At 42.2% G+C, this 27,403-nt stretch overlaps 1 long non-coding RNA gene across 3 annotated transcripts; it reads right to left on the bottom strand.

The window, feature by feature from the left end:
• LOC147374258 (uncharacterized) lies at nucleotides 1-26,829 on the bottom strand. Of its 3 annotated transcripts, none has more exons than XR_015162568.1 (4): nucleotides 21,366-21,572; nucleotides 21,113-21,177; nucleotides 19,107-19,226; nucleotides 1-2,617 (listed from the first exon to the last, which is right to left on the bottom strand). It is a non-coding gene; the product is annotated as an uncharacterized LOC147374258 (long non-coding RNA). The 3 variants fall into 3 exon arrangements; XR_015162569.1 differs by lacking the exons at nucleotides 1-2,617; nucleotides 21,366-21,572 and adding exons at nucleotides 17,758-17,886; nucleotides 21,710-26,829; XR_015162567.1 differs by lacking the exon at nucleotides 1-2,617 and adding an exon at nucleotides 17,758-17,886.
• Nucleotides 26,830-27,403: the final 574 nt, after the last annotated feature.

Below are 27,403 nucleotides of genomic sequence, written 5' to 3'. Positions count from 1 at the left end.
AGCCTTAAAATATATTTTATTTGCCTTTTTTCTTATTCTGGAGACATTTCTTTGTGGCTTTCAGTTCTGAAATTGCATTTCAATTTAATGAAATGTCTGGCAAATAAAGGACAGTAAGAGTAAGTTCAATTGTCTTTTTCTAAAAAGATAATGTTGCTTATCTCTCAAAGCTATGGTATTATCCATAATACAGTGTAAGGCTGTGTTAGAGGAGTACTGTGAGCTATAAGTAACATCATATGTACAACAAGGCCGTAATTTTTATGATATCTTGTACTGGAAGAACTTTTCATGGCAACAGCACACGTATGAATTATCTTTTCTTTCAAGATAAAGATTCTGTTGGACTTTTTCATTTGGATATCCTCTGAAATTCATACCAAAAAAATCAAAATCAGCTTGCCCTCTACCAATCCCTCTATCCTTATACAACCAGTTCTCCTTCTCTGCTTTCCCTGTATGTGGTAGCACCAACCTCCTGGCCAAAATATCAGAGAATCTCCAGGTTGAAAAAGACTCTAGAGGTGATCTACTTCAAAGTCCTGTCTCATCTAGAAACACTTGGACAACATGACTAAGAATCAGATCTCTAACTCAGTCTTCCAGGGTTTCAAACCCTGGCCACACAACTTGCAATGGATTCCTGAGCAAGTCATTTCACTTCACTATACCTTCGTTTAATAATAGAAACTGTTTCAGGGGAATGGAGTGAGGAATACATGAAATGATACATGTAGAACACTTAACCCAGTGCCCAGCACATAATAAATGCTCAATAAATGTTAGCCTTTAAAATTAGCAGTATACAGCCTTGACATACTCCTTTTCCTATTTGGAACCCGGCTGTTGTTCCATGTCCAGTTCTAACTGTTGCTTCCTGAGCTGGATATAGGTTTCTCAAGAGGCAGTTCAGGTGGTCTGGTATTCCCATCTCTTTCAGAATTTTCCACAGTTTATTCTGATCCACACAGTCAAAGGCTTTGGCATAATCAATAAAGCAGAAATAGATGTTTTCCTGGAACTCTTTTGCTTTTTTGATGATCCAGCGGATGTTGGCAATTTGATCTCTGGTTCCTCTGCCTTTTCTAAAACCAGCTTGAACATCTGGAAGTTCATGCTTCATGTACTGCTGAAGCCTGGCTTGGAGAATTTTGAGCATTACTTTACTAGCGTGTGAGATGAGTGCAGTTGTGCGGTAGTTTGAGCATTCTTTGGCATTGCCTTTCTTTGGGATTGGAATGAAAACTGACCTTTTCCAGTCCTGTGGCCACTGCTGAGTTTTCCAAATTTGCTGGCATATTGAGTGCAGCACTTTCACAGCATCATCTTTTAGGATTTGAAATAGCTCAACTGGAATTCCATCACATCCACTATCTTTGTTCATAGTGATGCTTTCTAAGGCCCACTTGACTTCACATTCCAGGATGTCTGGCTCTAGGTCAGGATCACACCATCGTGATTATCTGGATCATGAAGATCTTTTTTTGTACAGTTCTGTGTATTCTTGCCACCTCTTCTTAATGTCTTCTGCTTCTATTAGGTCCATACCATTTCTATCCTTTATCGAGCCCATCTTTGCATGAAATGTTCCCTTGGTATCTCTAATTTTCTTGAAGAGATCTCTAGTCTTTCCCATTCTGTTGTTTTCCTCTATTTCTTTGCACTGATCGCTAAGGAAGGCTTTCTTATCTCTCCTTGCTATTCTTTGGAACTCTGCATTCAGATACTTATATGTTTCCTTTTCTCCTGCTTATTTAACTTATATGCAGAGTACAACATGAGAAATGCTGGGCTGGAAGAAGCACAAGCTGGAATCAAGTTTGCCGGGAGAAATATCAATAACCTCAGATATGCAGATGACACCACCCTTATGGCAGAAAGTGAAGAGGAACTCAAAAGCCTCTTGATAAAAGTGAAAGAGGAGACTGAAAAAGTTGGCTTAAAGCTCAACATTCAGAAAATGAAGATCATGGCATCTGGTCCCATCACTTTATGGGAAATAGATGGGGAAATAGTGTCAGACTTTATTTTTGGGGGCTCCAGAATCACTGCAGATGGTGATTGCAGCCATGAAATTAAAAGATGCTTACTCCTAGGAAGGAAAGTTATGATCAACCTAGATGGCATACTGAAAAGCAGAGATATTACTTTGCCAACAAAGGTCCGTCTAGTCAAGGCTATGGTTTTTCCAGTAGTCATGTATGGATGTGAGAGTTGGACTGTGAAGAAAGCTGAGTGCTGAAGAATTGATGCTTTTGAACTGTGGTGTCGGATAAGACTCTTGAGAGTCCCTTGGACTGCAAGGAGATCCAACCAGTCCATCCTAAAGGAGATTAGTCCTGAGTGTTCATTGGAAGGACTGATGCTGAAGCTGAAACTCCAATACTTTGGCCACCTCATGCGAAGAGTTGACTCATTGGAAAAGACTCTGATGCTGGGAGGGATTGGGGGCAGGAGGAGAAGGGGACGATGGAGGATGAGATGGCTGGATGGCATCACCACCTCGACGCACATGAGTTTGGGTAAACTCCGGGAGTTGTTGATGGACAGGGAGTCTTGGAGTGCTGTGATTCATGGGGTTGCAAAGAGTCGGACACGACTGAGCGACTGAACTGAACTGAAATGAAAATTAGCAAACAGACCACTATGAGAACAGTATAGAAGTTCCTTAGAAAACTAAAAATAGAGCCACTGTATGACCCTATGACCCCACTCCAGGACATATATCTGGAGAAAAACATGATCCAAAAAGATACATGCACCCCAGTATTCATTGCAACACTGTTTACAACAGCCAAGACATGGAAGCAATCTAAATATCTACTGACAGAGAATGGATGAAGAAGATGTGGTACATTTATACAATGGAATATTGCTTAGAGAATCCCAGGGATGGGGGAGACTGGTGGGCTGCCGTCTATGGGGTTGCACAGAGTCGGACACGACTAAAGAGACTTAGCAGCAGCAGCAGCATATTGCTTAGACATTGAAAAGAATGAATTAATGACATCTGTAGCAAAATTAATGGACCTAGTAATTGTCATACTGAGTGAAGTAAGTCACACAGAGAAAGAGAAATAGTGTATTACATCCCTTCCATGTGGAATCTAAAAAGAAATGATACAAATAAACTTATTTGCAAAAGAGAAACAGACTCACAGACTTAGAAAATGAACTTACGGCTGCCAGGAGGAAGGACAGAGGGGAAGGGATAGTTAGGGAGTTGGGATGAACGTGTACACAATGCGATATTTAAAGTGGATAACCAACAGGGACCTACTGTACAGCACATGGAACTCTGCTCAGTGTTATGTGGCAGCCTGAGTGGGAGGGGCATTTGGGGGAGACTGGATACATGGATATGTATGGCTGAATCCCTTTGCTGTTCACCTTAAACTATCATAACACCGTTAATCAGCTATACCCCAACACAAAATAAAAAAGTTTTTAAAACTTAGCAAGCAGATATTTATCCATCTTAAACTCTGCCAGTGCTAGGAATCACCGAACTTTTCAAGGCAGTTCATTCAAATATTGAATAGTTATCATTTTTAGAAAAGTCTCATATTCCTTCAACAAACACTCATCAAGAATCTGCTGCTACTGCTACTGCTAAGTCACTTCAGTCGTGTCTGACTCTGTGCCACCCCATAGACGGCAGCCCACCAGGCTCCCCGGTCCCTGGGATTCTCCAGGCAAGAACACTGGAGTGGGTTGCCATTTCCTTCTCCAATGCGTGAAAGTGAAAAGTGAACGTGAAGTCGCTCAGTCGTGTCCGACCCTTAGCAACCCCATGGACTGCAGCCTACCAGGCTCCTCCATCCATGGGATTTTCCAGGCAAGAGTACTGGAGTGGGGTGCCATTGCCTTCTCCGCATCAAGAATCTGCTATGTACCAAATACTGTGCTAGAACCTGAGAACTAAGAGGTGAGTGAGAACAAAGTATCTGGCCTCATGGGTCCCCAATCTAGCAAGAGAGCTCAGCACCAGGTGACCGGTGGCTGTCCTGCCCTCTCTGCCCACTTGGGTCCCCCAGAGACATGATCAAGGAGCTCCGTCTTCTAAGCAACTAGTCCAACTCCCCAGGGAATTCAGTCTCTCTACTAGAGCAAATCATCTTGCCTCTGTGAGCCTCCATTTCCTTATCTGTAAGTGGGAGTAAATAATTCCAGAATACTACATCACTGGACTGTTGTAAAATAAAAGGAGATTATTATGTGGTCTTTGGAAACTGTCAGCTACTCTGTAATGATGAGATACTCTTTTGTGTTAAGTCAAAGAAAGAAGTGACTCCTCTAATGATGGGAAGGGAAGCTCTTTTGGCTTGGAGTTGACAGAGGCAGTGAGAAGAGCAACTGTACCAAGCCCCCAAATCAGGTTCATCTCTAAACACAAATGGACGGAGTCAACAAGCTATCAAGCACTGTTCCCCAAAATCTCACTAGTGCTCGCATATTTTATTGTAAGGTCACCAAGTTTTAGATCCAAACAGACCTACAGTCAAAATGCCTTTTCTACTGCTTCCTAGTTGGGTGACCTTGAATGAGATGCTTCATCTAAGCCACAGTTGAATCAGAACTGAGAGACACTGAAGGTCTGAACTAGTCTTTTAAGCAGAGGTGAAGTCATATCAAGCAGTAAAAAGTGACTCTCATCTGTGCACTACAGACATGAAAAAACATTAAAGCATTTGCAGAAAGAAAAGAATGAAGTAGGATTATAACAAGAAGTAGAGACAAGAGATCGAACAGCCCAGCTCCCAGTGGTCCTCCACCTCTAGACAGCAGAACTTCCAAAGACTCAACTGAATTCCTGCTCTGGGTTTCAAGATACAACCCTGAACTATTAAAATATAAACTCTTTCTTTTTGCTTAAGTTAGGTCTAGTCAGTTACAAGCCAGAGTAACTGATAATTCTTCTTGGCACTCCTCCTGTTTTCTTGAGTCTAGTGTCTCTGGGAAACCCAGAAAACTGTCCAGGTAGTGGCAAGTGGGATTTGCAAAGCCTATCTTTTAGTCTCAGATGAAAAGCAGTAGGAAGTAGGAACAGATTCTCCAACACTTTGGAGGCATGTTAGCATTTTTCTAAATTATGGAGAATGAGTGAACTGCCAAATTTCATTCATCATCAGTGATATCTACTGTGAACCAATCCAGCCAAAAGAATTCTGAAAAGCTATTTTTAAAAACTTAAGCCAAACTAAACTGACCATACTAGGTTTATCACACTGAAATAATATTAAATAGTTCTAAAATTATCATTTTAATTATTTTACCAAAAATAAGAGAAAACTGGCCACTGAACACAAAGACCAAACTTTATTAATAAGAAACACTTAATATTTTTTCATTCCATTCAAGAAAGGCTTTTGCAATTACTTTGTATGAGACATCATTGATTGCCTATCCCAAAACTAGGTGACCCTCCCGCATTCACAACAGTCCAGTTTTGTCCAGACTGCCCACCTGCTGTGAGTAGCCAGGTGCTTCAGGAAAGGCTGAACCCGGCCTCAGCCCCAGGAGTTGGGTCATCGTTGATCCCGTGATTGATTCCTCTTACAAATGGTTGGTTTAGTCTTAGACACTTAGACATAATTCTAGTCAGTGAAGTCTAAGTGGTGAGGGGTTTTACAGAAGGATTTTCCAAGAGAAATGCAAATGCAAAGATGGTTTTCTCTTTCTTTGAATGCTGTCATTTGTGACCATGAGGGCATAGAAAGTTAACATTCCAGGAATGGCAAAAGTGAAAGTGAAAGTCGCTCAGTTGTGTCGGACTCTTTGTGACTGTACAGTCCATGGAGTTCTACAGGCCACAATACTGGAGTGGGTAGCCTTTCCCTTCTCCAGGGGATCTTCCCAACCCAGGGATCGAACCCAGGTCTCCCCCACTGCAGGCAGATTCTTTACCAGCTGAGCCACCAGAGAAGCCCAAAAATACTGGAGTGGGTAGCCTATCCCTTCTCCAGGGGATCTTCCTGACCCAGGAATCAAACCAGGGTCTCCTGCATTGCAGGCAGATTCTTTACCAACTGAGCTACCAGGGAAGCCCCAAGGAATGGCCAAAGGAAAGGATTAAAGAACCTGTGAGACTTTTTAAAAATAAGTTTATTTATTTTTAACTGAAGGATGACTGCTTCACAGTATTGTGTTGGTTTCTGCCAAACACCAACATGAATCAGCCATAGGTATACCTGTGTCCCCTCCCTCTTAAACTTCCCTCCTGTCTCCATCACTATCCCACCACTCTAGTTACAAAGCCCCCGTCTGAGTTCCCTGAGAGAACCTGTATGAGATTGTTGAATCACTCACCAAATCACTCAGCAACTGGCACCACCTACCACCCCTAGACCACCCATTATGCGAGATAATAAAGTCCCTCAATATTTCAGTCAATTTTAATAGGAGATTTCTGTGACTTGGGGCTGAAAGTATCCCAACTGATATGTTATATCTAATCATCCCCTTAAAAAGATGGTAGCATTTGGCAATTTCTAACATTCTTATATGTGTTTAAAAGTGAGTTGAATAAAAATAATCCCCCAACTCTTCCCCTACAACCCTTAAAACTCCCATATGCTTTAAGAGAGAAAATGTCTTTGAAATCCTCACTCCTGTCATCTGCTGTTTTGTTCAGAGAATGTACCAACACAGTGCCACTGCCCACTTCATGCTGCCTCCACAGAATTCTGTCCAAGAACACCCTGTTAAAACTCTTTCTTTGGAGAATTTCCTTTCCTCCACTCCCACCATTATTATGTACAAGTGTTTTATGGGCTTTTCCCCCCAGTATCCTTTTCTTTCTCCATCTTTGGCATTCCTCATTAAGAGTTTGTATTTCCCTTAATGTTCTTAATAGGATCATTTGTTGCTATTGCTAATTGGCATCAGAATTTTTGTAACTGAAACATCTTTCAATGGGAGGAATCAATTTTTCTGTCACTGGTATCTCAGGTAGCTAACTTTCATTATGCTTAGGTTGATGATTCCTGAATCGTAGTCTTCCTTCTAAACAAGGACTGCCATGATGGGTGGGCAATGATGCCCTCTCTATATTCTAAAGACCAAAGGACTAAAATGTACTCTACCCACATGATAATAGGGTTAATTTAATTCTAAACATATAGGTTATAACTGTAATTTCTTTCAAGATTTTTTTTTTTTTGGCCTGATTTCAATAGTCCAGATTTTTTATATAGGGGGTATCTTCTAGTCTCAAATTATTTCCATTCATGCATCCATGCAAATTTGCCTTTTGTCTCCTAGTTCTGGTTTTCAGCATGCATTTTAAGAAGCCTCAGGCTGATCAATGAACTCTCAAAATAGGAAGCAAACCAACATCTTTTATACTTTTGTGCTCTCCATCTGCTTAAGGCAACATTCAGTAATGTTCTTTCCCTACTCTTGTTCTCCGAAGTTCTACCTCTTATATCTTAATCCACCTTCTCCCCATCCCTGGTCTTCCTCACCCAAAAGTGTGCACAGTGTTACAATACCATTTTTTTTCGCATCAGAAGCTAGAAGACCTGCCTACATGTTTTCTTTAAAATGGGGTGGCATATTTTGCCAGCTTTACTGTTTACTTTTTAGTGATATTACCCATTTGTTATATTTGCCCCAATTTTTTAGATAGAATCAATAGCTCTGATTTGACACTGCTGCTGCTAAGTCGCTTCAGTCGTGTCCGACTCTGTGTGACCCCATAGATGGCAGCCTACCAGGCTCCCCCATCCCTGGGATTCATTAGATACCATCAATTAACAAATTTGTTAGTTTTTAAATCTTCAAAGATGACACCCAATGTAATATCTAGCTTTGATATTTCTTCTAAATTCTAATACTGTGTATCCAGTCACTGATTTTTACTGACATTTACCGCCCCCACAAACTCCACATATTCAACAAATTAAAAATGTACACACCTACTCTGCCCCTACCTGACACCTGTTTCTCCTTTGGCATTATGAATCATGGTTAAGGGCTCCACTATCCACCTTGATATCCAAGTGAGAATCCTACCCTCATTCTCACTGATAACTGCCAACTGTTAACCCACCTCCTAAATCACCTTCTTGCTTCTGGTCTTGCTCAGCTCCAAGTGGACAGAGTGATCTTCCATAAGAGAAATCCCATCACTATCTTCATGAAGATTTTCCAGATCCTACTTCTGTTTCTGCAGAATGGCTCATGTGGCCCCTAGTACTCTTAGAAAGCAGAGAGGTTTCTGTCATGGGGAGGCAGCGTAGCCCTTAGTGGTAAAAAGGGTATTTTCTGGAGTCAGACCATTAGGATTTGAACCCTGGCTCCACCACTTATCTGAGGCAAGTTACCAAATTTCTGTGCTTCAGTTTCTATAAAATAGCACTAAGCCTTAGTGTTTTGGGGGTTATTGGGAAAATTAAATCAGACAATACATTTTAGCACTCAGTACAAGCTTGGAACATAGTAAGTGAAAGTGAAAGTGAAAGTCCAGGCCAAAATACTGGAGTGGGTAGTCTCTCCCCTCACCAGGGTATCTTCACAACCCAGGGATCGAACCCAGGTCTCCCGCATTGCAGGCAGATTCTTTACCAGCTGAGCCACAAGGGAAACCCCAATAAATATAATAATAATGATATCATTTCAGTAAATCCATGACTTCCCTTGCACTAACTTGCTTATAGTTTTCTTTAATATATTTTGAGTTTCTTGCATCTAATTCATCCTTGTAGCACAGCACCTGGCACTAGTCTAAAAAGTAGTGGACATGCCATAAATACTTTTTGATTGAACAACCATGTTACTGCCTGGCTTGTCACCCTTCACTGCCTCCTGGCTGCCTGTAGTATAAAATCCATACTCTTTAGAACGGTTTCCAAAACCTCTGAAATCTGCCTCCTACCCATGTATTCTGTCTCATCTTCTACACTCCAGCAAAACAAGATCACTCACAGTTCCCCCAATACACTTTTCCTTCAACCATGAATGTCTTCCCAATCCCTTTCCCCAAACCCAGTGAACTTTTGATATTCAAGACCCTAGTCAACTATCTTTTCTTTAAAGTCTTTCCTGACCTTCTTACAGATAGCCGGCACGTCTGAAAACACAGGCAAATACATAATAAATGGTCTGTTTATATCATAGAACCTTGTGCACCAGGACCCAGGAGAAAGGAGCAGTGACTCCACAAGAGACTGTCCCAGACTTGCCTGTGGGTGTCCGGGAGTCTCTGGCAGAGGCATGGGTCAGTGGTGGCCTGCTGCAGGGTTGGGGGCACTGAGTGTGGCAGTACATGCATGGGATCTTTTCAGGGAGGTCACCATTATCTTCATTATCTTCATCCACCATAGTTTGGCCCCAGGTAGATAGCAGGGAGGGAAAACAGCTCCACCCATCAACAGAAAATTGGATTAAAGATTTAATGAGCAGGCCCCTGGGTCTTGTCAGAACAAGACCCAGTTTCCCCCTCAGTCAGTCTCTCCCATCAGGAAGCTTCCATAAGCCTCTTATCCTTCTCCATCAGAGGGCAGACAGACTGAAAACCACAATCACAGGAAACTAACCAATCTAATCACATGGACCACAGCCTTGTCTAACTCAATGAAACCATGAGCCATGCCGTGTAGGGCCACCCAAGACAGATGGGTCATGGTGGAGAGTTCTGACAAAATGTGGTCCACTGGAGAAGGGAATGGAAAACCACTTCAGTATTCTTGCTTTGAGAATCCCATGAACAGTATGAAAAGGCAAAAAGATAGGACACTGAAAGATGAACTCCCCAGGTTGGTAGGTGCCCAATATGCTACTGGAGATCAGTGGAGAAACAACTCCAGAAAGAATGAAGAGACAGAGCCAAAGCAAAAACAACACCCAGTTGTGGATGTGACTGGTGATGGAAGCAAGTTCCAAAGATATAAAGAGTAATATTGCATAGGAACCTGGATTGTTAGGTCCATGAATCAAGGCAAATTGGAAGTGGTCAAACAGGAGATGGCAAGAGTGAACATCAACATTTTAGGAATCAGAGAACTAAAATGGACTGGAATGGGTGAATTTAACTCAGATGACCATTATATCTACTACTGTGGGCAAAATTCCCTTAGAAGAAATGGAGTAGCCATCATAGTCAACAAAAGAGTTCAAAATGCAGTACTTGGATGCAATCTCAAACACGACAGAATGATCTCTGTTCATTTCCAAGGCAAACCACTCAATATCACAGTAATCCAAGTCTATGCCCCGACCAGTAATGCTGAAGAAGCTGAAGTTGAACAGTTCTATGAAGTCCTACAAGACCTTCTAGAACTAACACATAAAAAAAGATGTCCTTTTCATTATAGGGGACTGGAATGCAAAAGCAGGAAGTCAAGAAACACCTGGAGTAACGGGCAAATTTGGCCTTGGAGTACAGAATGAAGCAGGGCAAGGCTAATTGAGTTTTGCCAAGAGAATGCACTGGTCATAGCAAACACCCTCTTCCAACAACACAAGAGAAGACTCTACACATGGACATCACCAGATGGTCAACACCGAAATCAGATTGATTATATTCTTTGCAGTCAAAGATGGAGAAGCTCTATACAGTCAGCAAAACCAAGACCAGGAGCTGACTATGGCTCAGATCATGAACTCCTTATTGCCAAATTCAGACTTAAATTGAAGAAAGTAGGGAAAACCATAGGAGAAGTCAATAGCAACCCACTCCAGTACTCTTGCCTGGAAAATCCCATGGACGGAGGAACCTAGTAGACTGCAGTCCATGGGGTCTCGAAGAGTCAGACATGACTGAGCGACTTCACTTTCACTTTTCACTTTCATGAATTAGAGAAGGAAATGGCAACCCACTTCAGTGTTCTTGCCTGGAGAATCCCAGGGACGGGGGAGCCTGGTGGGCTGCCGTCTATGGGGTCACACAGAGAGAGACACGACTGAAGTGACTTAGTAGCAGCAGCAGCAGCAGCAGGAAAAACCACTAGACTATTCAGGTATGATGTAATCAAATCCCCTATGATTATAGAGTGGAAGTGAGAAAGAGATTTAAGAGACTAGATCCAATAGACAGAGTGCCTGATGAACTATGGATGGAGGTTCGTGACATTGTACAGGAGTCAGGGAGCAAGACCATCCCAAGAAAAAGAAATACAAAAAAAAGAAAAATGGTTGTCTGGGGAGGCCTTACAAATAGCTTTGAAAAGAAAAGTAGCAAAAAGCAAAGGAGAAAAGGAAAGATATACCCATCTGAATGCAGAGTTCCAAAGAATAGCAAGGAGAGCTAAGAAAGCCATCCTCAGCGATCAGTGCAAAGAAATAGAGGAAAACAATGGAATGGGAAACACTAGAGATCTCTTCAAGAAAATTAGAGATACCAGCAGAACATTGCATGCAGAGGTGGGCTCGATAAAGGACAGAAATGGTATGGACCTAACAGACGCAGAAGATATTAAGAAGAGGTGGCAAGAATACACAGAAGTACTGTACAAAAAAGATCTTCATGACCCAGATAATCATGATGGTGTGATCACTCACCTAGAGCCAGACATCCTGGAATGTGAAGTCAAGTGGGCCTTAGGAAGCATCACTATGAACAAAGCTAGTGGAGGTGATGGAATTCCAGTTGAGCTATTTCAAATCCTGAAAGATGATGCTGTGAAAGTGCTGCACTCAATATGCCAGCAAATTTGGAAAACTCAGCAGTGGCCACAGGACTGGAAAAGGTCAGTTTTCATTCCAATCCCAAAGAAAGGCAATGCCAAAGAATGCTCAAACTACCGCACAACTGCACTCATCTCACACGCTAGTAAAGTAATGCTCAAAATTCTCCAAGTCAGGCTTCAACAGTACATGAACCATGAACTTTCAGATGTTCAAGCTGGCTTTAGAAAAGGCAGAGGAACCAGAGATCAAATTGCCAACATCCTCTGAATCATCAAAAAAGCAAGAGAGTTGCAGAAAAAAACATCTATTTCTGCTGTATTGACTATGCCAAAGCCTTTAACTGTGTGGATCACAATAAACTGGAACATTCTGAAAGAGATGGGAATACCAGACCACCTGATCTGCCTCTTGAGAAATCCGCATTCAGGTCAGGAAGCAACAGTTAGAACTGGACATGGAACAACAGCCGGGTTCCAAATAGGAAAAGGAGTACGTCAAGGCTGTATATTGTCACCCTGCTTATTTAACTTCTATGCAGAGTACATCATGAGAAATGCTGGACTGGAAGAAGCACAAGCTGGAATCAAGATTGCCAGGAGAAATATCAATAATCTCAGAAATGCAGATGATACCACCCTTATGGCAGAAAGTGAAGAACTAAAGAGCCTCTTTACGAAAGTGAAAGAAGAATGAAAAAATTGGATGAGATGGTTGGATGGCATCACTGACTCAATGGTCATGAGTTAAGTAAACTCCAGGAGCTGGTGATGGACAGGGAGGCCTGGCGTGCTGCAGTCTAGGGGGTTGCAAAGAGTCAGACCCGACTGAGCAACTGAACTGAATTGAACTTATATTACCATTCAGGATGAAATAATATATCTTTTTTTTTTTTAAAATAATATATCTTCATTTTCAGACTTCACAGCCACCCTGTAGCTAAAACTGATTCTTCCCTTCTTCATGTTCTCACATCAACCTTTGCCTGTACTGGAAGCATGGATGACCTAGGACTCAGCACACAGAGGCTCCTATTTATCTTCGTATCCCAACCACCCAATTCTATGACTGACACAGACGACACACTCACTGAATACTTTTTGAATGAGTAAAATTTCAACAAACATATTTGGATCCTCAATGTATAAGGTAAGGAAAATAGCCACCCGCTGATTCATCAATAGTGAATATCTCCAACATAAAAATCCCCTCCTGCAGTCACGTTATCCCTGCTGTTCCAGGCAGGGAAGCAAAATGCTTGCCATGTGCCCTGCTCATCTCATACTGCATTTCCTGCACCTAGCAGTCATGTCTTCTTTGAATAAATATTCCCATTTTTGACAAAGGAAAAATTTAAGAAAATGGGTCTAATCAGTCATCGTTATTTGATACCTTCAAAAAGAAAAATATTGATAGAGAGTAAAATAAATAAAGGGATTCCCAGAAGGCTCGGTATTAAAGAAAACACCTGCCAATGCAGGAGATTGAGCCCTGGCTTGGGAAGATCCCCTGGAGAAGGGGATGGCAACCCACTCCAGTATTCTTGCCTGGGAAATCACATGGACCAAGGAACCTGGTGGGCTACGGTCCGTGGGGTCGCAAAGAGTTGGACACAACAGACCACGCACACACAAAATATATAAACATTTCAAAATCAGTGGCACATTTAAATATGAATGTTCATATTAATAAAAGCCAATTGAAACTTTATAAAAAGCTAGTTTCTAAACTGGGCTTCTTTGCTAGCTCAGTGGTAAAGTATCTGCCTGCCAATGCAGGAGACGCAGGTTTGATCCCTGGGTTGGGAAGATCCCCTAAAGGAAGGCATGCAACCCACTTCAGTTTTCTTGCCTGAAGAATCCCATGGACAGAGGAGCCTGGCAGGCTATGGTCCATAGGGTCTTAAAGAGTTGGATGTGACTGAAGTGACTTAACACACATGTACCCCATCCACCCACAGCAGATTTCATCTGGCTTATGATAAAAATCCCAAGTCAGTCTCCTTTCAACAAACTCTTTAATGAAATAGTTCTTAAAAATGATGTTTGGCCAGGAAAATAAACACTTAACATGACAGTTTCATGACATAGTCTGTGATGTGGAAGCCAGCCTCTGGCTAGTGATGATAACCACACTGCCAGATGGATGTTCTACGTCTCACACTGACTGGTCTAATAAGGGAGCCATTTAGAGGCATTCTCGGCTTCAATAATGACTCATTGTCCTGGGAAACTTCCCTTTCTATGAGAATGAGCCCTGGAGTTGCTCTAATTTCATGGTCACTATGACAACTCTGAACCTTTCAGAGACACTCTGGATCTGTGGATCTGATTTTTAGGGAGTGCTGGAGTGGGGAGGTAATACCACCATCACTTATTGAAATCTAAAGTAAAATTATTGTCATCCAATAAATTCAAATTACCCTGTTCACCATTAATCCAGCCTATAAAAGGCACCTTGCAAAGTGAGCCACAATAAGTATGTATTCATGGCACAATAGCACCCAAATCTAGGCACTTTCTCAGAGGAAGTTGTTAAATGAGAAGAGTGATTCAAAAAGAATTAAACACTTCCAAAATGGATGACTCAGTAACCAGTAAATATACATACTGTGGTGACTTCTTGAGTGTTTAGCCATAGGGAAAGTATTAGGTTTCAACTACATGTTTATATTTGCTATAATCAAATACCATAAACACATTATATTGTCAATTCTTTTTTAATCATTCAGTACCATAATATAGGTATGCTAATCTGTGGTCCAAAATGGGCTTTAGATGGTCTGTGAAATCTCTGAAATTACATGCAAAAATATTATGTAGTTGAGAATTAAAGTTGTTTCATTTTATCCCACATTACAATTTGGTTTTATGTAATAACATGGGATCAATAAAATTTTTCATTAACAGATTTTACAATGTTTTTGGTTATTACTTAATTACTAAGTTAATCTTAAATTTGATTTAGAATGTAATAAACTCCTATGGTATTTTAAAGTCTACAGTAGAAAGATAAAAAACCATCATATTAAGCACCTTCAACCCTGGGTGCTACTTTACCATTATTATTGCTCTTGCTGTGGGACCCAGGGTCACTGCAAACCCATAAACAATCTTTTCTTACTCGTACAAAATTTTAAAAGGCACCAAGATGTCCTTCCTTTTGGGAGAGAGGCAGTCTTGTGTTGGGGAGCATTGCTGGGCATGGGAAATGCAGACTAGATTTCAGTACCCTCTTTACCCAGCTGGGTACCTTTGTGTAGTACACAAATCATACAACTGTACACAGCCCTGCTGGGACCCCAGTGAAAGTGAAAATATGTTATGACCCTTCTCTACTTTCTCTACTTAAAACATCTGAACACAGACCAAGACATACTCTTACTAAAAAAAATAAATAAAATGAATTGATTTTAAGATCCACATTATTTTAGCAATTTAACATCTCTGAAAATGAATTGTTCTTACAGTACTATACCCAGTCAGCCACTCAATAAATTTTATATAATGAATACACTTACTAGGCAAAAAAGAGAAGTAAAATAATTCTAACTCCTATTTACTATGTTTTTACTTAGAATACTATGTTATTTCCTGCTTGAAATATGATACCTTGTAAATTATAAACAGAGCGCTTTTCCTTGTCCTCTGTTTTCAAGTACTCCTTAGACTAAAATAACCCCTGCTCAATCTCACAGCCCTTTGTTTATACTCTTCTTGTGGCCTTATTCCATTCTGCTTTGTGTTGTAATGCTCTTCTGTCCTGCAAACTCCTGCTGGGCAGGGCCTGTGAACCTTCTCTGCTACACAGGCAGCAGAGAGGATAGATAGAAGCTGCATGGCCCAGGAACCGTCAGTCTGCAAGATCATGAGGAAGTTATTCAGCATCTCCAAGTCCTATTTCCTCACCTGTGAAGTGGAGATAATGACACTGAACATATGAGATTGGTCTGAAGGCTTGAAAACAAATGAAGCTGTGAATGACTGGCTCTTGGGTTCTTTGTAACCGACTAACACTATTTTTTGGAGGCAGCATGAGTTTTGGGACTGCACAGATTCAAATCCCAGCTTGTCATTCGGTGTGTCCCCTAACTACAAGCCACTTCTCTAAGTTTCAGTTTCTAAGCATTGTGAATGTTAGATTTTTTTTTTTTTTTTTTTTCTGTCTCATTGACTGATGTCTTTACCTTCTAACACAGAACCTAGCATTTGCTGAATGGACCAACGAATGAATGAAAAAATGAAGGTCATTCCTTACAACACCACTGTAAAAGTTACAAAGAATGTATATATAAAGTGCTAGTCATGGTTACAGTGCCTGGTAAAAAGTAGGCCACAATAACTGACTTTTGATTCTCAAATGGATATGAAAAAATTGGATTAAAAATGCTATGAGCAGGCTTTCCAGGTATCTCAGTGGTAAAGAATCTGCCTGCCAATGCAGGAGACACCAGTTTGATCCCTGATCCAGGAAGATCCCACATGCCTCAGAGCAGCTAAGCCTGTGTGCCACAACTGTTGAGCCTGTCCTCCAGAGCCCAGGAACCGCAAGTACGGAAGCCCTCATGCTCTAAAGCGCATGCTCCACACACCAGAAGCCACAGCAACGAGTAGCCCCACTTATCACTACTAGAGAAAAGCCCGCACACCAACGAAGACCCAGAACAGCCCAAGATAAATAAATAAAATCATTTTTTAAAATGCTATGAGCAAAAAACAATGCTATGAACATCCACACCCATGTATTTATCATGTAATTACAGGAAGAGGCAATATGAGGACATTGTAAGAGGAGGTTGTATGACTGGCCAATGACTAATACCTTCTACTGTTAAACTAATATCTCCAAAGCAACACTGATACTGGCAGCAAGAATCATGTGTTTAATAACCATTTATGGAGCACTAAGGATGTGGAAAACACCAAACTGGATACAATATTTAGGAACAAATGCATCTATGTCAGCGACAGAACATGGCCATGCTTGCTTTCCGAGAATCTGAGATCACAGATGATGGGCATTTCCATGTCAAAAAGAGGTTCCAGGGAATTCCCTGGCAGTCCAGCGGTTGAGACTCCGCACTTCCACTGCAGAGGGAACAGGTTCCATCACTGGTTGGTGAAATAAGATTCCACATGCTGTGCAGCGCAGGTTCCCTACCACCACCACCACCCCCGCCCCACCCGCCACCTCTGCTAAAAAAGAGAGATTCCAAAAAGAGCATAATGAACAGAATCAGTCTTTTTCCCCCAATATTGCTTTCATAACTGTGACCTTTCTGCTCCTACCTATTAATATTTAGGCAAAAAGAGGTAGCCTCAATGACTTTTGTCACAAATACAGATAGTATAGAAACACAAAATGTGGATGTCAGGACAAGGGCATTTTCTACTGCCCTGGATACTACAGTCCCATTAGTGCAAGATGAGGAATGGGTGGAGGACAGATAAATCAAAGCCTGGAGTCTAAAGATAAATTATTACACGTCATCTGTAACTTGGCTCCCGGGTGATCTCACCTAAGCATTCCAAATCAACACACATCATCCTTGTTCTCCAAGGTAGGAAAGCAGACTCCATAAACCATATCAGAGTACTACTGATCAAAGAGGAGGGGAAAGTCCAAGGCTGTTATGCTGAGTTATCAACATGAATTTCACATATCTATATATTGAGATTTTTAATTCAAAATAAATAGTAGGACATAGAGTTAAAACGTTTTATGTCTTCATATAATCGTTTCTAGGCAAAAAGATCTAAGCAGTAACCTTAAGGCCTAGACTTGAGCTTCCTTGACTCCTTGTATGCTTCTTAAGTCTTTAATGGTGGGAGCAGGTTTCTGGCCACTGCAGGGTACACAGGGCACTGGGAGGAGCAGCAACACTGCTTGAAAGATACTGAGCAGAAAACTTCCTAGGACCAAGGATGCAGGAAGGAAAGAAGGGAGGGCAGAGAGAAGATGGGAGGAAGAGGAGAAGAAAGAACGACGAAAGAAAGAAATGAACCTAACAAGTTCCATCCATCTCAGGGAGTAATGATGTAAAACACTGAGTTGAAGGAGCTCTGAGAAATAGCCCTTCCACTCATACTGGCCTCTGGGTGATGGCGGGGGTAGGGGGCGGGGGTGGGCGGGGCAGTGGTGTCTGTATCAATTAGCTGAGAAACATGGTGCTGACCTGTATGAAACAGGATGCTGCGAGAACACTCGATTTCAGACATCAGGCTTCCAGTGCCCAGGGCCACTTCTGGGGGTACCAAGCTGCAAACAGATGAGTCTTCGACATGAGTCTTTGACACTCTCCTTGCTCCCTTTATATAAAATACCTTCTAATTTTCTCCTCTCACTTGGGCAGTCCCCATCGGAAGAGACATAAGTGGCATGAAAGGCAGCTAGGAGTGAGTGGGTGTGTGGAAGGGAGGTGGGAAATGGCCCCATTCCTGGACATGGGTTCAGCAGGGTTTATTCTGGGCAAGCCAGAGCTCACAGACCTTGCTAGTCTCTGACCAATAAGGTCAGAGCTCATGCCACGTTTAACAAAAAGGAAGTTTATCTTTTACCAGGTTCTTCTTCCAGGTACCTCTGAGAATCCTTGAGGACTACTTGCCTGCTCCCACCTCTGCACTGGCCACTGTCTGTTCTCAGGGAGCAGCGGGAAGCCAGGCTCAGCTCTCAGCAGGTCACCTCTCCCGTCTCATAACTACCTTCCTAGACTGCTACCAGACTTCACTTCCTGCTTAATTTACTCCAACCATCCATACACAAAGCCTCAAAGATAAGAAGGCTAGGGCTACAGAAGAGAATCACAATATAACAAACAGTATTTTCCCAAAAAAGAATTCGGCTCCCAAGTCCTGCAGCCCTAGGTTGCATCCATTCTATGTCACTTAGAATCAGAATTTTTTGTTTCCTTTGGTTCAAAATTTCTATGGTGGAATTACGATGGGCAGACCCAAATCTCTTTATCTAAGAGAAGGCCCTCGACCTCTGCAGGTGCTGTCAGCTGCATCACACCTTCTATTTGTATCTGCCAAGATGAGACAGAGAGACAGAGAGAAGTAGTATGAAGATGCTGAGAAGGAGGAGATGAGAAAAATTCAGTATGTAACATCAGCACTGTGCTTCCAAGTTCAGAACTGTCTCCTAATATTAACATTCTAGCTTTATTTTATTTATGTAACATCATTTCTCCATAATAAGTTATCTCCTTACAAGAAAAACTGAAGGACTATCAGTGGGAATTTGAACCAAGCTACAATTTTTGTAACATGAGGCCATACAGTATGTTCTTTTAAGGAAGATGCTAGGCCTGCCTTATCTCTGAAGAAAAAAAAAACAATGAGACTGCCCTGTTTACTGAGATTGCTAAGATAATAAATCGATATTATGAGTCCCATTTTAATGTGTTTGAGTGGAATCTGTTGAAGCAGAAGGGACATTATGGGGAAAAGGCTTAGGGAGTGAAATTAGATTTTTCATACCTGGAGTAGGAGCTGCTCAGATAGCAGAACAATCCTGCAAAGCCATTCATCAGGCAGCAATGCAGCAAAAAAAGACAACTCTTCTCTTAGATGAGAGGATGGTCCGGGACAGCTCTGTGACTGCAGTTGACAGAATGTCATATTCCAGATATTGGGATGACTGAATAACTAACGTGCAAGCCTTTATAGCCCAGAATAAGCATTCTAAAATACAAACTGTCTTTGACTTAATATTATCAAAAATCAGAATTTTAAAGTGTCATCACATGTTGGCTGTACACCAGGGCCATAATATACAGTGATGTCTGCTTATACCAGAGGCTTTCTGTGGGTATGAGATAGTCCCAACACCAGTCACCACTGAAGCGCCAAGTCAGAGATCACACACGTATTTAAGATAGAAAAGCCACAACTGGTATAAAAATAAAGCAAGGAGATTGCTAGTAAACAAAGTTCAACAGAATACAGTTGGCCCTTGAACACTGGGACTGAACTGTGTGGGTCCACTTGTACAGGATATTTTTCAGTAGTAAACACTGCAGTACCACCCTGTCAGTGGTTGGTTGAATATGCAGATGCTGAGAAGTTGAGGATATGGAGAACTGACCATAAGTTATATATGGATTAACCCCCATGTTGTTCAAGGGCCAACTGTAATTGCAACGAAAGCAGCTCTACAGTAGGTAGGTCATAAGGGGCCAAAGCCCCCTTTGGCAGACAGGGATGTTTGAAACTATAAACATTTGGAGAGCATTTCCGAGAGAGGAGGTAAAAGGTAGCCTCAAGGTAAAAATGTTAATTTGGCAAAAGGCTGTTGACAAGATGACAAAAGCTTTTGAGGAGAAGAATGATATGATGTCAATGGTTTTCTTAGGGTGATGACTTAGAAAGAACTACAGAGTGAAACCAGGTTTCATCTTTGTTTTGTTTTTCTTGAAGGAGGAATATCTATGCTCATAAAAATGCTGGAGAAGAATTAAAACTAATGATTTAAGCTTTGGTAAATCAAGACTCCGTTCCTGAAAATGAAGGAAAGGGGAGAGGACAGTACAGAGGCCTTGATATTGAAGTGGAGAGGAGGTGGGTTGGGGACGTGACACTTCCCACCAGCTCTCCAATGTCTCCTGCCCTAGGGCCCCAAGATCCAGTTTCCCATCCCTAATCCTGCCCCACCACACCTCCCCTTAACATGTTCCCTGCAATCCATTCCTCCCCATTTTCTACTTTGCGAAGTAAATGGATCAGCAAAGGCTTTTGGGGACACTCTGCCTCCTGTACATGTCTTTCATTCATTTATTTATACATTCTTAATTCCATTTATAAAGATCATTTTCTACGTTCCTAGGGATGTAAGGCAAGCAAGACAAAATCCTTGCCTTCACGGAGCTTGACTTTGAAGGAAAAATGCACATTTCAACAATAACCTTCTGAAGACAATGCCCAGCCTCTTCAGCTGACCCAGTTACTTGAAGAGTGAAATTTCCAGGGAGGGTAGGAGATGGAGTGACAGTATGAGAGATGCCTCTCCAGTCACACTGAATACACATTGGTCCCTTGGTGGCTGGAAGAATAGTGATCGTCTAGGTAATAAGTCCATGGAACGCATACATGAAAAGCGAAGATAACAGAACCTGTCCATCTTGAAGACATGTTAGCAAGCTAAACAAACCTCTAGGGAGGACTTTATGTGCCCACAAAGGGGCAGTGGTTTTCCCACCCTGATTTTCCACCAGTAGCAAGTGCTTCCCTCCCTCTATCCTTCTCTTCTTGTCACATTCCTGGTCTGCTGTGTGCTTTTCATTTTCTCCACACTCTCCTGCCCAGGATCACCCTCTGATTTGTGTTTAAGCTCAGTAAACCATTTCTAATCTCTGCCAGGCGGTAGAGGGTACAGGTGAAGAGCACAGACTTAAGTGAAAAGGCTCAAGTTGGTCTCTGAGTCCTTGAGCAATGACCATCTCTAAGTCTCAGCTTTCTTGTCTGCAAATGCAGATAATAACACCTACCTTGTGGCCTGCTTCTGAGAATTAAAAAGCGATGTTTCTGTCAAGTCTTCACGAAATGTCAGCACCTGGCAATCACAAATAAAGGTTACTTATTAGGTGACAATGTGACCAGATAAAGCAGCTGATGTCAGCCCACGCAAACCCTGACCAGTTTGGGCTATTGAGTGAAGTTTAAAAAAAAAAAGAATAAAAGAGCATTAAACATCAGGATAAATTACACAGCCCTTCTGGATCAGCCTTCTATTACGTTTACCTAGAATGAACCAGAGGCCAGAAGGAGAATAGTCCAGTTTTAACAGCAGTCAGCCTTGTTAGGGCCTCTGAGGTTGGCCTTAATAATAGTAATTATAGGAAATGCTGAGTCATCCAGCCCCCAGGGTGAGGCGGGAACTGAAATTCTCTATGGCAGTCCTCCCTTCCAGAGCCTACTCATCCACTCTGATCTCCTGACCCACTTACAGCTGACCTTTTCTTTGTCTCAGGCCTACTTATGTTCTCATCTCTTGCCCACTGATCCAACTGGTTATTTTCCTTCCATGGGCATGAACTTCCCAACCTCAGTTCTTGAGCCACAGCCAAATGGGCAGGTGCTCTTACCTGGGATTTTCCACCTGCTAATCAGGGGAGGCTCTGGGCAGAGAAAGGTGCTTTCTTCCTGGGAACATTGCTCAGGTCCTTTTTTTTTAAAAGAGCTGAATGGGGAAAGGGGGAAACAAATTTAAAAACTTGCTCATAGTGGAAATGGATGAAAATGAAGGAAAGGGAAAAAATTAGATGTGTTTTGCAGAAGACAGATGAGTGCAACTACTCATCTGTTTCTATGATGAATTTCCTAATCTGATCTGTGCAGTCTGAGGGTGCTGCCAGAGTTATGGAGGTGGCTTGTCATTTCTTCTCTGTATAAATTCTCCTATAATAAATATCAGTGTTGGTAACTAATTGACCCTTGTTTTATGCAGTAGGACTGTGAGATGAACGGTTGGTTCTGATTTTCAGGCTGCAAACTTCTAAATCAGGCTGCAAATGTCCAGAGTTAGTGAGCTGGTCAACACCCTATGAAAATAGAGCCACACAGGAAATGCATTTCAGCATCTTCACTAACCAGAGAACCTGTGTTGACAAAAATACCTGCCCTTTGAAGTTCTGAGTGTACAGCTGCCAGCCCCACACTCCCTTCTAAGCCTTCACTTCCTATTTCCTCAGTTGTGAAATGTGGAGTGGTTAGAAGTCTCATGAACAAGGTCTGAGTGGTCACAAAGGCCTCCTCTGTCCGCACTGCTCCTCTTGCAACCCTGACCACAGCCCCTGCAAGTGACAGGAGGTGGGAGTGGCCAGCAGTCCAAAGAGCAGCAGCCACCAATTCAGCCACTTCCTTCCCTCTTGGGTTCCAGTCTCTGATAAATGGCCTCAGCCACCTCCCCGCACCCAGTGATGCAAACACAGCCATCTGGTTGTGGGGATATGCACAGCCTGGCCGTGACATCTTTCTCCAAACTGACCATCAAGGGTGGCTGTAGCAAGGGGGAGAGCTTCCAGCCTGGCTGCTCCATGCATGACCCTACAGAAGGGCCACTGAAGAGGATCCCTTCCCAGCAAAGAGAGAGGGTGCAGCTCTCCACAAGAGACACGCACCCCCTACTCTCCTCTCTGGCTCATGGAGGCCATGCTGTTAGCCAGCACTTTAAAAAACTTACAGGCTTCCCTGGTGGCTCACTGGTAAAGAATCTGCCTGCCAATGCAGGGGACATGGGTTTGATCCCTGGTCTGGAAAGATCCCACATGCCATGGGTCATGTACACCCACGAGCCACAACTACTGAACCTGTGCTCTAAAGCTCGGAAGCTGCAACTACTGAGCCCGTGCTGCACTACTGGAGTCCCTGCTCCCTAGAGGCCATGCTCCACAAGAGAAGCCACTGCAATGAGAAGCCTGCACATCGCAACTAGAGGATTGCCCCCATTTGCCTCAACTAGAGAAAAGCCTGCACAGCAATGAAGACCCAGCACAGCCATAAATAAAGAAATATTATTTTGGTGCAAAAGTAATCATGGTTTTGCATTGTTGAACTTTGCCATTTGCTATGAGAATACATTCTTAAATAAATGTGGTTATGTTATACATCATCATTTTAATGCACATTTTTTACTTTATGGTTTTTTGTTTTTTTTCTTTTGCTGATGACTTATTACTTCCTGTTTATTTTATATTTATTTAGACTAGGGAAATCAGTTCAGTTCAGTCGCTCAGTCATGTCTGACTCTTTGCGACCCCATGGACTGCAGCATGCCAGGCTTCCCTGTCTATCACCAACCCCCAGAGCTTACTCCAGCTCATGTCCATTGAGTCAGTGATGCCATCCAATCATCTCATCCTTTGTCATCCCCTTCTCCTCCCGCCTTCAATCTTTCCCAGCATCAGGGTCTTTTCCAGTGAGTCAGTTCTTTGCATATTGGAGTTTCAGCTTCAGCATCAGTCCTTCCAATGAATAGGAAATGATGTTAGACAAAAAGCAAATTTGAGTGATTTTCTTATTCAAGCTCAAAATGAATCATAAAGCAGCAGAGACAACTTGCAACCTCAACACATTTGGCCCAGGAACTGTGAACAAACGTGTAGTGCAGTGGTTGTTCAAGAAGTTTTGCGAAGGAGACAAGAGCCCTGAAAATGAGGAGCGCAGTGGCTTGCCATTGGAAGTTGACAATTGAGAGGATCACTGAAGCTGATTCTGTTTAAAAATATATTATTCTGTTAAAACTATATGAAAAGTTGCTGAAGAACTCCATGTTGACCATTCTATGGTCATTTGGCATTTGGAGCAAGTTGGAAAGGTGAAAAAGCTTGATAAGTGGGTGCCTCAGGAACTGACTGAAAATCAAAAAAATCATCTTTTTGAAGTGTCATCTTCTTTTACAACAACAAACCATTTCTCAATCAGATTGTGACTTGTGGCAAAAAGCGATAACCAGCTAAGTGGTTGGACCAACAAGAAGCTCCAAAGCACTTCCCAAGGCCAAACTTGTACCAAAAAAAAGGTCATGGTCCCTGTTTGGTGGTCTGCTGCCTGTCTGATCCACTACAGCTTTCTGAATCCCAGCAAAACCATTGCATCTGAGAAGCATGCTCAACAGAAGGCACCAAAAACTGCAAGACCTGCAGCTGGCGTTGGTCAACAGAAAGGGCCCAATTCTTCTCCACGACGTGCCTGACTACACGTCACATAACCAATGCCTCAAAAGTTGGACGAATTGGGCTACAAAGTTTTGCCTCATCTACTGTATTCACCCAAGCTCTTGCCAACCAACTACCACTTCTTCAAACATCTTGACAACTTTTTGCAGGGAAAATGCTTCCACAATCAGCAGGAGGAAAAAAGTGCTTTCCAAGAGTTCATCGAATCCCTAAGCATAGATTTTTACACTACAGGAATAAACAAACTTATTTCTTGTTGGCAAAAATGTGTTGACTGCATTGGTTCCTAGTTTGATTAATAAAGATGTGTTTGAGCCTAGTTATAATGATTTAAAATTCACAGTCCAAAACTGCAATTACATTTGCACCAACCTAGTAAAGACCTGTCATCTGCTCACTAGGTCCTAAAAGTTCTGATTTACTCCAACACTTGTGCCAAAGAGCAAGTCCTCAGTTTTCATTCTTATTCACATTTGTTTGCAGGCTGATTTTTCTTCGGGTCCTGGTCGGTGTGTTCATATCAATTCTTTTGGTTGTTAATGAAATGAACCAACATGAATTCATTTAGTTAGTTGGATTTTTTGTTGTGGATTATTGAGAAATGGGACAGAATCATGGAAAGAGAAAAAAATTTTAACTGTTAAAGGTTATAAAAATGATCATTTTATTAACATTTTCTGATTATAAAACTACGACATAATCATTTTACAAGATATGACAAGCCCAGGAAAGTTTAAAATGCCAAGATAAAAAGCACAATAATCTCAACACCCCACAGTAATAACTGTCCACATTTTGATATACTGATAGTTCCTTCCAATCCCTTTTTCCTACAATCTTTAGTGGGAATAGGAGGCCTGTTTTTATTAACAACACTCTTCAGCCAAAACAGGCACTGTGCTAGAAGACTGACATAAATATTTGCTTGCGTTTCCAGCAACTTGGAAACATAGGTGTTGCTGAAATTGTGGAAACTGAGCCCCAAGAAGATAAATTAATTCAAATCCAAGTTAGTTCAAATCACTCCCAAAGCAAAATTTTCTAAGAAGTGGACTCCAAAATGAAGCCTGCTAGTGAATTTTACAGAGAGAATGAAATGATGAGAGGAATGTAGGAAGGTTGATGCTATTCTTAGTGAGAGTTTGATCTATCGGGTTTATTATGGAATTTGACCTACTAAAAGAAATGTCTTCATTTGTATAATGCCATTTGAAAAAGAGAGACATTTCTAAATCCCAAACATTCACTGCTGGTCATTATAAGCTGACTAGAAAGAACTGGAGACATACTTCTGAAATATCTGCAAAGCAGCTCAGCTGGAAGCTTGTACACAAAAGGAGAAAGAGTAAATCGTTAGAGTTTGGGCCACAGTCACACAGCACGAAGCTGGGCAATGTCTTGGCTGCTGGGGACTGCCAGCTGCAGATAAAGCCCCAGTGATGGGGTCCTGGGCTATTGGCCAGACATGAATAGCAACAATGAGGACAGAAATATAGCTGGAGACAGAAATATGCTAAAATCATCTGGGCTCAGACAAAAATATTTATTTAGCAATTCCTGTACTAGTCTACTACTAGCTTTGGAGCAGTAAAGAAAGAACATCCAAGAAACAGCTTCTTTCATTTGCAGCAGCATGGATGGACCTAGAGATTATCTTATTAAGTGAAGTCATACAGAGAAAGACGAATATCATATGATATCACTAATATGTGCAATATTACAAAATGATTTAAATGAACTTACTTACAAAACAGAAACAGACTTACAGACATAGAAAACAAACTTGTGGTTACCAAAGGGGATAGCTGGGGGGTGGGGAATAAATTAGGAGTTTTGGATTAATATATACATACTACTATATACTGTTCATGGGGTTCTCAAGGCAAGAATACTGAAGTGGTTTGCCATTCCCTTCTCCTGTGGACCACATTCTGTCAGACCTCTCCACCATGACCCGCTCATCTGGGGTTGCCCCACGGGCATGGCTTTAGTTTCATTGAGTTAGACAAGGCTGTGGTCCGTGTGATCAGATTGGCTAGTTTTCTGTGATTATGGTTTCAGTATGTCTGCCCTCTGATGCCCTCTTGCAACACCCACCATCTTACTTGGGTTTCTCTTACCTTGGACATGGGGTATCTCTTCAGGGCTGTTCCAGCAAAGCGCAGCTGCTGCTCCTTACCTTGGAGGAGGGCCATCTCCTCACAGCCACCCCTCCTGACATTGAACGTGGAGTAGCTCCTCTCAGCCCTCCTGTGCCCCCGCAGCCACCGCTCCTTGGATGTGGGGTTGCTCCTCTTGGCCGCCACCCCTGACCTCGGGCGTGGGGTAGCTCATCTCGGCTGCCGCCCCTGACCTCGGACATGGGGTAGCTAGTCTCAGCTGCCGCCCCTGACCTGAGATGTGGGGTAGCTCCTCTAGGCCACTCCTGTGCCATTGCAGCCTGGCATTCTCAATCGCCGCCCCTGACCTTGGGTGAGGGGTAGCTCCTCTCGGCCATGCTTCTGCGCAGTCCGTCGCAGCCGGCGTGGGAATCCCTTAGAAGAAATGGAGTAGCCATCATGGTCAACCAAAGAGTCCAAAATGCAGTACTCGGATCCAATCTCAAACACGACAGAATGATCTCTGTTCATTTCCAAGGCAAATCATTCAATATCATGGTAATCCAAGCCTATGCCCCAACCAGTAACACTGAAGAAGCTGAAGTTGAATGGTTCTGTGAAGACCTACAAGACCTATTAGAACTAACACCCAAAAAAGATGTCTTTTTCATTATAGGGGACTGGAATGCAAAAATAGGAAGTGAAGAAACACCCGGAGTAACAGGCAAATTTGGCCTTGGAGTACAGAATGAAGCAGGGCAAAGGCTAATAGAGTTTTGCCAACAGAATTCACTGGTCATAGCAAACACCCTCTTCCAACAACACAAGAGAAGACTCTATACATGGACATCACCAGATGGTCAACACCGAAATCAGATTGATTATATTCTTTGCAGCCAAAGATGGAGAAGCTCTATACAGTCAGCAAAACCAAGACCAGGAGCTGACTATGGCTCAGATCATGAACTCCTTATTGCCAAATTCAGACTTAAATTGAAGAAAG

Source organism: Bos grunniens, chromosome 4, assembly GCF_055505025.1.
Source record: "Bos grunniens cultivar Pamir isolate PY7600 chromosome 4, Bosgru_T2T1.0, whole genome shotgun sequence".
NCBI classification, from domain to species: Eukaryota; Metazoa; Chordata; class Mammalia; order Artiodactyla; family Bovidae; genus Bos; species Bos grunniens.
Note: the sequence above shows the minus strand (reverse complement) of the source record. Positions and strands in the feature narration are given on the sequence as shown.